We start from the raw sequence: 9,505 nt of genomic DNA, 5'->3' as shown, positions 1-9,505 counted from the left end.
TCAACCACATTCATAAAGCTACTGTGTCTATTTATTCAAATGTTGATGTGTGACATTTCATTAAAGACAAAGACCATGCTTTATACTGAACTTTTCCACAGCAGTCGGTATGCTACCTGGCAAACAGCAGGCATTCAATGAATATTTGTGGTTTGATGAGCAGCAAGGGTCAGCCACAGGTAAGAGTGTACAGCAAAGTTTGACTTAGCTTTCCTTCCTATCTTTGGCTGCTTCCATCACAGAAAGGGCCACTGTCTATGGTTATTCTGACAGTTGGTTATTTTCTCCTTTCTCAATAAATTCCACGATTCCTGATTTTTCTCAATCTTCCCAAATCACAATTCATATGCCATATGTCTCATTACCTTATTGACTAATTAGCTAAGATATCTGGGGTTTGCCATTAGATTTTATGATGCTTGCTTGTGCCTTATAATTTTTTTGGTATCTTCTATCACACTAAAAACAGACCACGTATACATAATATACACTCAATAGATACACTGTATGTTGTATACATAAACAAATACATGTTGAATAATTTGTTTCTTGGAGTATGCCTGTTATATCTTTAGGAAAAAAATACTAAATTCCAAAAGTAATTTATATAACATTGGTCAAGTGGATTTACTAAGTTTGCTATTAGTTAATGTTCACAGCACAAGTATAGAAAGCTTTGTAGTTCTGACTCAGAATAATAACAATTAAATCTTCCCTCTGCCTTTCCTCTTTCTTTTGATTCACTTGACTCATTCAGATGTTCCTATAAAGGAGCAATTTAAGTCTCTATAACTTTACACAGAACTGGTGGTTTCTTCTCTTGTATCCCAAGCAGTTAGTACATACGTCTAGTTAGGAATGATCATCTAATTTACCAGCAGACCTAGACACAACTGAGAATGAAAGAAGACACAAATAACTATTAAGCCAGGACAAGAGATTCCTGATAAATCAGGAAATATGGTCATATTACTTTGAATGTAGTTATCTATTAAATGTATGCCTCTTGTCATTCAACTGTAAAGCTGCGTTAAGTTTGAGGCTTATTTCTCTTAGCTTCCTTTGTTGCCTGGAATTGTGTCTGGCATGTTGTGGTGGTAGAAGAAATGTTAGTTCCCCTTTAAAAATGTTCATTTATTTAAACATTATACTGTATTGATGTAGAACTCCTACCATCCCACTTGGGGCCTTTTATGAGCCATTTTCTCAGTATTACAAATGTAGAACAATGAGCTTAATTATATGCTTGTGTAATGATAATAGCTAGCTTTTACCAGCACAGCCTGTGCCAGGCCTAGGGCTAACAATTTTACTTGAGTTCTCTTATATATTTCTCACAACAGACCTCACAGGTAGGTAATATTATTGGTCTCATTAAACTAGAAGAAAAGATAGGTTTGGAAAGAACTTTGTTTAGAGTGACCTAACTAATTATGCAGCAGAATTTGGATTTGAACTCCAGACTCTGACTCCGTACAACATGTCTCCTAAATGTTAGAAAGAACTGCTATCAAATTTTGGAAAGCAGATTTAAAAAACATTAATAGTGGCCGGGCACGGTGGCTCACGCCTGTAATCCCAGCACTTTGGGAGATTGGGGCGGGCAGATCACCTGAGGTCAGGATTTCAAGACCAGTCTGGCCGACATGGTGAAACCCTGTCTCTACTAAAAATACAAAAATTAGCCAGGCGTGGTGGTAGGCGCCTGTAATCCCAGCTACTCAGGAGGCTGAAGCAGGAGAATCACTTGAACGCAGGAGAGGAAGGTTGTAGTGAGCCAAGACTGTACCACTGCACTCCAGCCTGTGTGACAGGGCGAGACTCTCTCTCAAAAAAAGAAGAAAAAAAATTAATAGGCTGAGTGCAGTGGCTCACGCCTGTAATCTCAGTACTTTGGGAGGCCGAGGCAGGCGGATCCCCTGAGGTCAGGAGTTCGAGACCAGCCTGGCCAACGTGGCGAAACCCTGTGTCAACTAAAAATAGAGAAATTAGCCGGGCGTGGTGGCAGGCGCATGTAATCCCAGTTACTCAGGAAGCTGAGGCAGGAGAATCATTTGAACCCGGGAGGCGGAGGTTGCAGTGAGCCAAGATCGTGCTGTTGCACTCCAGCCTGGAAAACAAGAGTAAGACTCCATCTCGAAAACAAAAACAAAAACAAAAATTAATAGTATACTTTTAGGGAAAATCCATTTGCTTTAAAAATTTTAAGGAAAACTTATTTAAGTAAAAGATTGCAGAATCAGGCCAATGTGGCTGTTATATGAGCTCAAGGCTATTTAACAGTTGGTTAGAACAACGTGTTCCTTCCTGTTGTCTTTGGTGTAGTGTTTCCACTTGTTATGGACTAATAGGAATGCAAAACAGTTTCTTCTGGTCTATAATAGTTGCATTTACTTTTATCAGTATTTTCACTGTATATTATGTGAATAAATTATGAACAGTGTCTATTTTTTACCCTTGTCCTTCTTCTGGAATAAGATTTTACTTGGTAACAATTTTAAGGACAGTGTACAGATACATCATAATGACTCTAGAAAAATTACAATGTATTGGGCAGAGGACATGAACAGACACTTCTCAAAAGAAGACATTTATGCAGCCAAAAAACACATGAAGAAATGCTCATCATCACTGGCCATCAGAGAAATGCAAATCAAAACCACAGTGAGATACCATCTCACACCAGTTAGAATGGCCATCATTAAAAAAATCAGGAAACAACAGGTGCTGGAGAGGATGTGGAGAAACAGGAACACTTTTACACTGTTGGTGGGACTGTAAACTAGTTCAACCATTGTGGAAGTCAGTGTGGCGATTCCTCAGGGATCTTGAACTAGAAATACCATTTGACCCAGCCATCCCATTACTGGGTATATACCCAAAGGACTATAAATCATGCTGCTATAAAGACACATGCACACGTATGTTTATTGCAGCACTATTCACAATAGCAAAGAGTTGGAACCAACCCAAATGTCCAACAACGATAGACTGGATTAAGAAAATGTGGCACATATACACCATGGAATACTATGCAGCCATAAAAAATGATGAGTTCGTGTCCTTTGTAGGGACATGGATGAAACTGGAAACCATCATTCTCAGTAAACTATCGCAAGGACCAAAAACCAAACACCGCATGTTCTCACTCATAGGTGGGAATTGAACAATGAGAACTCATGGACACAGGAAGGGGAACATCACACTCCGGGGACTGTTGTGGGGTGGGGGGAGGGCGGAGGGACAGCATTAGGAGATACACCTAATGCTAAATGACGAGTTAATGGGTGCAGGAAATCAACATGGCACATGGATACATATGTAACAAACCTGCACATTGTGCACATGTACCCTAAAACCCTAAAGTATAATAAAAAAAAAAAGAAAAATTACAATGTATTATTGTAATTACAAACTACAGATTAACATTGATGAAACACATTGTCAATTTTTTTATAAACAAGTCTATTTAATTTTATAAAAAAACAAATTGTAACATGTAATCTGTAGCTTTAAATTGTTTTAAATCATAAAGGATAAATTAAACGTGTAAAGAGACTGCTATGAATATAACATTGAGCAAATAATTATGCACACATACTCTACAAAAAGTATCATCCAGACCAGACGCCGTGGCACACACCTGTAATCCCAGCACTTCGTGAGGCGAGGAGGGTGGATTGTGTGAGCCTGGGAGTTTCAGACCAGCCTGGGCAACATAGTGAGACCCTGTCTACCAAAAATACAAAAATTAGCCAGGTGTAGTAGTGTGCGTTTGTAGTCCTAGCTCCTTGGGAGGCTGAGGTGGGAGGATCACTTGAGCCCAGAAGACAGAGGTTGCAGAGAGCCGAGATCGCACAGATTAGGCCACTATACTCCAGCCTGGGTGACAGAGTGAGACCCTGTCTCAAAAAAAAAAAAAGTGTCATTCAATTGAATGGCATTGTGTCCTTAATTGAGGTGTTTTTTTTTTTAACTGATGAGAAAGGTATATGAATAGCTATAGCAACTGAAATTAGATCATGGTATTCAATCACGTAATGTTTTGTTACAAAATATGAAAAATCTGAAAATAAGTGTTTACATAATGAATACTACCCTTTATAGGTAAATGATAGAAAATTTACTACTTAAGGCATTCACACAAGGTTACCACATTTGTAATTCAAAGGGAGGCTTACAAGCAAGCACATATAACAAGTTCGGGAATTTTCTGTTTTGTTGTTGTTGTTGTTGTTCTAGGAAATTTTTAGAATTAATAGTCTTTATGTAACCTTCCTCTACTCTATCATGTTATTCTCATTCAGTGAAGTAGGATTGCAGCGTATCATTGGTCAAAAAACTGCATTAAATGTCAAGTAAACGGTCATCGCTGTACTCAGAGTAACCGGAAAATCAAAATGCTTATGATATGATGTAGATAAAGATCTTATGGTTAACTGAAACAGAAACCAAGAGAAAATTTAAAATAAAAAAATTGGTCATTTTTTGTTGCTTTAGTTTTTTTTTAATCTCAGGGAATTTTTAAATTTTTCATTTATTCTAGGCACTTGGGATACATGAGTTGAACAAAACAGACAAAAATCCCAGCTTCTACTAAGGAAGGCAGACACTAAAAGCTAAACATACCAGATAAATACAGGCATACCTCAGTATCCGAGGGGGATTGGTTCTAGGACCCCGACCAGTACCAAAATCCTCTCAGTTCTCTAATATAAAAAGATATAGTATTTGCACATAACCCACATATATCCTTCTGTATACTAATCTGTCATACTGTAAATTATCTCTAGATTACTTATAATATAATGTAAGTGCTATGTAAATAGCTGTTAGATTGTATTGGTTTTTATTTGTATTTTTAAATTGTTGTGTTTTTTTCCCAAATATTTTCCATCTGTGGTTGGTTGAATCCAGAAACGCAGAACCCATGGTTGCGGAGGGCTGACTGTGAATTATAAAGATTGTTACAAGGTGGGAAGTGTCATGGGAAGAAAGGAAAAATAGCAAGGTAGGAAAGTTTGAGAACTTTTTTTTTTTGAACACGTGTCACTCTGTCCAGCCCAAGCTGGAGTGCAGTGGCCTGATGATGGCTCACTGTAACCTAATTCCTGGCCTCAGCCTCCAGAGTACCTGGAACTATAGGTACACGCCACCACACCAGGCTAATTTTTTTTTTTTTTGTAGAGACAGGGTCTCACTATGTTGCCCAGTCTGTTCTATTTTGAAGGTGCAACCAACAAGCTTTCTTGACAGATTGAAAGTGAAAATGAGAGTATGAGAGGAGTTATGGATGATACAAAGTTTTTGGCCTGAGTAACTAGAAATTCTCGCCATCAACCTAGAATGGGGAAGACCATACGTTACTTATTATATTCAAAGTAGCGCAGGTTTAAGAGCTTACTTCAGTGGCATTACGCTCTCTATCCTTTTGAACTAACGATAAAGTTTTGTAGGCATTTTGGTGGACTGCTGGCTGCTAAATAGGGCACTCATGTTTCTGATTTGAGATATGTAAAATACACACCCAAAGGAATCACAGAAGTCTAGTACATGTGTAATTTTCACGCATTTCAAATGCCAGGTGGATGTTCTTGGCCTTAAACCAGTTAATGACTGATTGAACGATTCTGACTTTTACATGAAAAAGCAGTGGTCAGAGGATGGGCTCTCAACTGCTACTGAGAGACCCCTCATCCCACAACCGCTCAGCACCCACCCACCCTCGCCTGGGCGCGTCAACCGCCCCACAACGTGCGCAGACGTCGCTCCTCCGCACGGATGTCCGCGGCCCAGGCCGGGGTGGGAAGGGACTCCCCGACGCTCCCGCCCAGGTTTGGTCGCCATCTTTCGGAGCGTCCTTTCCCGCGAGTGCTGCAGCCCCGGATCTCAGGCGTCCGTTAGCTACAGAGGCCAATTCCTAACCCGCGAGGCTCGAATCCCGGGAGTCCCACCGCCTGCCGGCCGACCTGCCCTTGCCGGGGGCACGGCGGGGGCGGGGCCTGGCCGGGGGCGGGGCCAGCACTGCGGCCGCTGCAGCTGCGCAACGGCGCCCGCCCCTCCAGCCGCTCTAGGGGCGCGCGCCGCCTCTCGCTCCGCCGCCTTTTGCTCCGCCCAACCCGCACGCGACCCTGGGCGGGGAGGGGGAGCCAGGAAGCTGCGAGCGCGGGGAGCGCAGCTGCAGGCGTTGGGGCAGCAGGAGCGGCGGAGCCGGCGCTGAGAGGGGCTGCGGCCGGAGCGGGCGGCCGAGACAAAGGCGACGGTGAGTGCAGTGCCAGTCCCAGTCGCGCGTCGGCCCCCACTCTTCGCCCTCTCGGTCCCTTGGGCGGGGTCCCGAAGCCCCGAACCCTCGTCCCTGAGGGCTCTGGGGTTAGCGAGGCCCGGCCCTGCCAGCCGCGCGCTGCGGGTTGTGGGCTGAGCCTGCGTCTCCATTTCAGGTTTGGGCGAGGTCTTCATGCCCTAGGACCCTGCCTTTGGTTTTTCTTCTGTTGCCTCTGAGGAATGGTTAGACGCTCAGTTCAGAATTCACGGCAGGCGGACGGCTGAGGCAGCCAACTGACCGCTTGATGTAAAATGGAAAGGCAGACCCCCCTCCCCCCAACTTTTCGGGTCTGAAAGTCGGGAGGGTGGTGCGAGGGGCGGGCGGGGAGGGCCCGGGGTCTCTAGGTGAGGGTTTCGGGGAGCAAAGACACCTGGCTCCTGAGCCCCAACTCTTCGCCTGAGGTGCCCGACGGGTTCAGTCCGCGGGTCCTGCCGCGGTTCGCCCCGGGCCCCGGGCGTGAAAGCCCTTGGCTACCTCGTCGCGGCAGCTGAGCTACTCTTACAGGTTGTTTTACCCAGTGCTTGCAGCTTTAAGCTGCGATTTTAGGCAACGGGTGTGGTAGGTAGCGGCTCCTTGATGCCGCATTAACAGCTGAAAAAGCGCCCCGATCCGCTGACTTCACTATGTGTAAGAAACAACGTTGGGGATTCCTCTTTAGCTTGCAATTATTTTAAATGATAAGCTTTTTTGGGGGAATTTTGGGGGGTGATGTGCAGTTTACAAAATTTAAATGTTTCATTGAAGGTCCTGGCTTATAGTACGTGCTCAGTGAAGTATTTGTTGAATGAATGAATCTTGAAATATCAGACAAAGCTTATCTCACATCTAGTAAAATTTAGGCACATACTCTCTTGATTATGATTAAGGAAAGAATGTCGGCAAACAATATGTATTTTTGATATACATTTTTTAGTTTTTATCCCACATAACATACTGTTGTTGATGAACAGTCAGTTCTTACTCTCAGTATTATGAACATAGAAAATACATATCAAATGTGGATTTTCTCTTTTGGTTTGAGAGAAGTTGGTATACATTTTCTGTTTCTTAAAAACAGGCCTTATTTCTAATCTTTAAAAATAATGGAGAAGGTAAGGAGGGAGTGGGATTGTGTTTTGAAACCCAGCCTTCTATTTCATTATTAATAAAGGAGTTCATGTGTTTTTGAGAAGGGACTGTGGTATGGTCTTGCTGCTTTTTGAGCAAGGGAGAACTCTAAATTTGGGGGAGAAAAACTAATGTTGCACTAATATAATAAAATGTCACCATTTACTCAACAGATATTAAGCACCTGTTTATGGGCTGAGACCTGTGTTGCATACCGTTTCTGGGCACAAGCAAGATCCACAATTATCCTTTTCTTAAACTAGAATGTAAAGTTATTTCCTTATTATTGATGTCGCAAGTGGTGACTGTCTTAAACCCCTAGTGGCTATTTCAGTTGAGAAAGATGGCAGGTGAACTGCAGGAAGCGTAAATTCATAACAGCCTTTAAAGGTTAATAAGTAACTTTGTACAGCTAAAATTATTGGGTTAAGCTTTTATATTGTCAGTTTAATAGAATCTGTTTATATTTTAAAATGAAGGGAGGAAGACATTTAATAAGCTAGTGTTTTTATCCTCTCCCTGGTCCCTATTAGGAGACTTTGGTACAGTGTATTTATTGAAGGGTAATGTACTTCTGGTCCTGTTTTCTGTAAATAATCTTTGTAATAACATTTTCTATTTTTAAAAATCCCCAAAGATAAACGGTGGATTCCTTTTCTATAAGAAATGTTTTAAAATAAAGCTTCATTTCAGGAATTTTATTTTGTCCTTGTGTTCACCATTTACAAATAAATGCATATAAACTTGATAGTGCTGAAAAGGGAAGGATTATTAGTAATAATTTGTGGTTCCATATGTGGACTTATCTTTTAGTATTGCAACTGTGATAAAACTACTAATTTAAAAGGATGAGATTTGTAGTTTTGCATTTATTCTGAACATAAGGTTGCATTGCCTATTTTAATCTATATATGTTTAAAAAGCAGTAATATTTTATTTATTTCAGGAATCCAGACTAATGTGATTCAAAGTCAGTCTTGATCATTATGAAATAATGTAGATATTAATTTTTTTATAGTTACCTTTTGTATTTAAGTGGGCTCTTTTGACTGTTAATGCTTATAATACTTAATACGTTGTTAAAGATAATGTTTACATTCAAATAGAACTTTCAGATTTTGGACTTACCAGCTATTAGCTTTTTTTTTTCTTTTTGAGATGAAGTCTCGCTCCGTCACCCAGGCTAGAGTGCAGCGGTGCTATCTCGGCTTACTCCAACCTCCGCCCTGAGGCTCGAGCTATTCTCGTTCCTCAGCCTCCCATGTAGCTGGGATTACAGACGTACGCCACTACGCCCTATTTTTTGTATTTTCAAAAAGAGACGGGGTTTCTCTGTGTTGGCCAGGCTGGTCTCAAACTCCTGGACTGAAGTGATCTGCCCACCTCGGCCTCCCAAAGTGTGCTGGTAGCTTTTTATTGTTGTTTCTAGAAAAAATAAGGAAAGTAATTCTTCAAATTTTAGCGATAGAGAATTGTGATACTTTTTCTTTAAATGTATATTTCTCAGAAGAAGAGTTACCTGACAGTGTACCACTGATAGTCTGGTGTTGATGACAAACGTACTTGTAAATGGTAATAGTGATGATAAAGAACAAGTAAATAAGGTGTGATGTGTTAAGTAAAAGTGTTTGGCTTTTTTTTTTTTTTTTTAAAAAGCACATCATCAGAATTCTTGACAATCAGCAGCTGCGTTAAAATATATTTTTCCAAGAAATCAGAACTCATTTTTTTTTTTTTTTTGAAACGGAGTCTTGCTGTGTTGCCCCAGGCTGGAGTGCAGTGGCACGACCTCGGCTCACTGCAACCACCACCTCCCTGGTTCAAGCAGTTCTCCTGCCTCAGCCTCCCAAGTAGCTGGGACTACAGGTGTGTGCCACCACGCCCGGCTAATTTTTATATTTTTAGTAGAGACAGGGTTTCACCATGTTGGCCATCCATGATGGTCTCGATCTCTTGACCTCGTGATCTGCCCTCGGCCTCTTAGAGTGCTGGGATTACAGGTGTGAGCCACCGTGCCTGGCCATAATTTTTTTTTTTTGTACCTTAAAAATAGTAGTGTTTTCAAAGTATTGTTCC

At 41.5% G+C, this 9,505-nt stretch overlaps 1 protein-coding gene across 4 annotated transcripts in view; it reads left to right on the top strand.

The window, feature by feature from the left end:
• Nucleotides 1-6,116: 6,116 nt before the first annotated feature.
• The window catches only part of CDC42SE2 (CDC42 small effector 2), a 125,509-nt gene continuing 122,120 nt past the window's right edge, over nucleotides 6,117-9,505 (top strand). For 3 of the 4 annotated variants that reach the window (XM_032156518.2, XM_032156517.2, XM_032156516.2), the window contains exon 1: nucleotides 6,117-6,262. The gene's annotated coding sequence lies outside the window, so the exon portion shown is untranslated. The remainder of the gene's footprint in view (nucleotides 6,263-9,505) is intronic. The other variant, XM_058440524.1, reaches the window with a different exon arrangement.

The sequence above is a fragment of the Hylobates moloch genome, unplaced genomic scaffold (genome assembly GCF_009828535.3).
Source record: "Hylobates moloch isolate HMO894 unplaced genomic scaffold, HMol_V3 SCAFFOLD_6, whole genome shotgun sequence".
NCBI lineage: Eukaryota > Metazoa > Chordata > Mammalia > Primates > Hylobatidae > Hylobates > Hylobates moloch.
The sequence above is the reverse complement of the archived record's forward strand: the minus strand, read 5'-3'. Positions and strand labels throughout refer to the sequence as shown.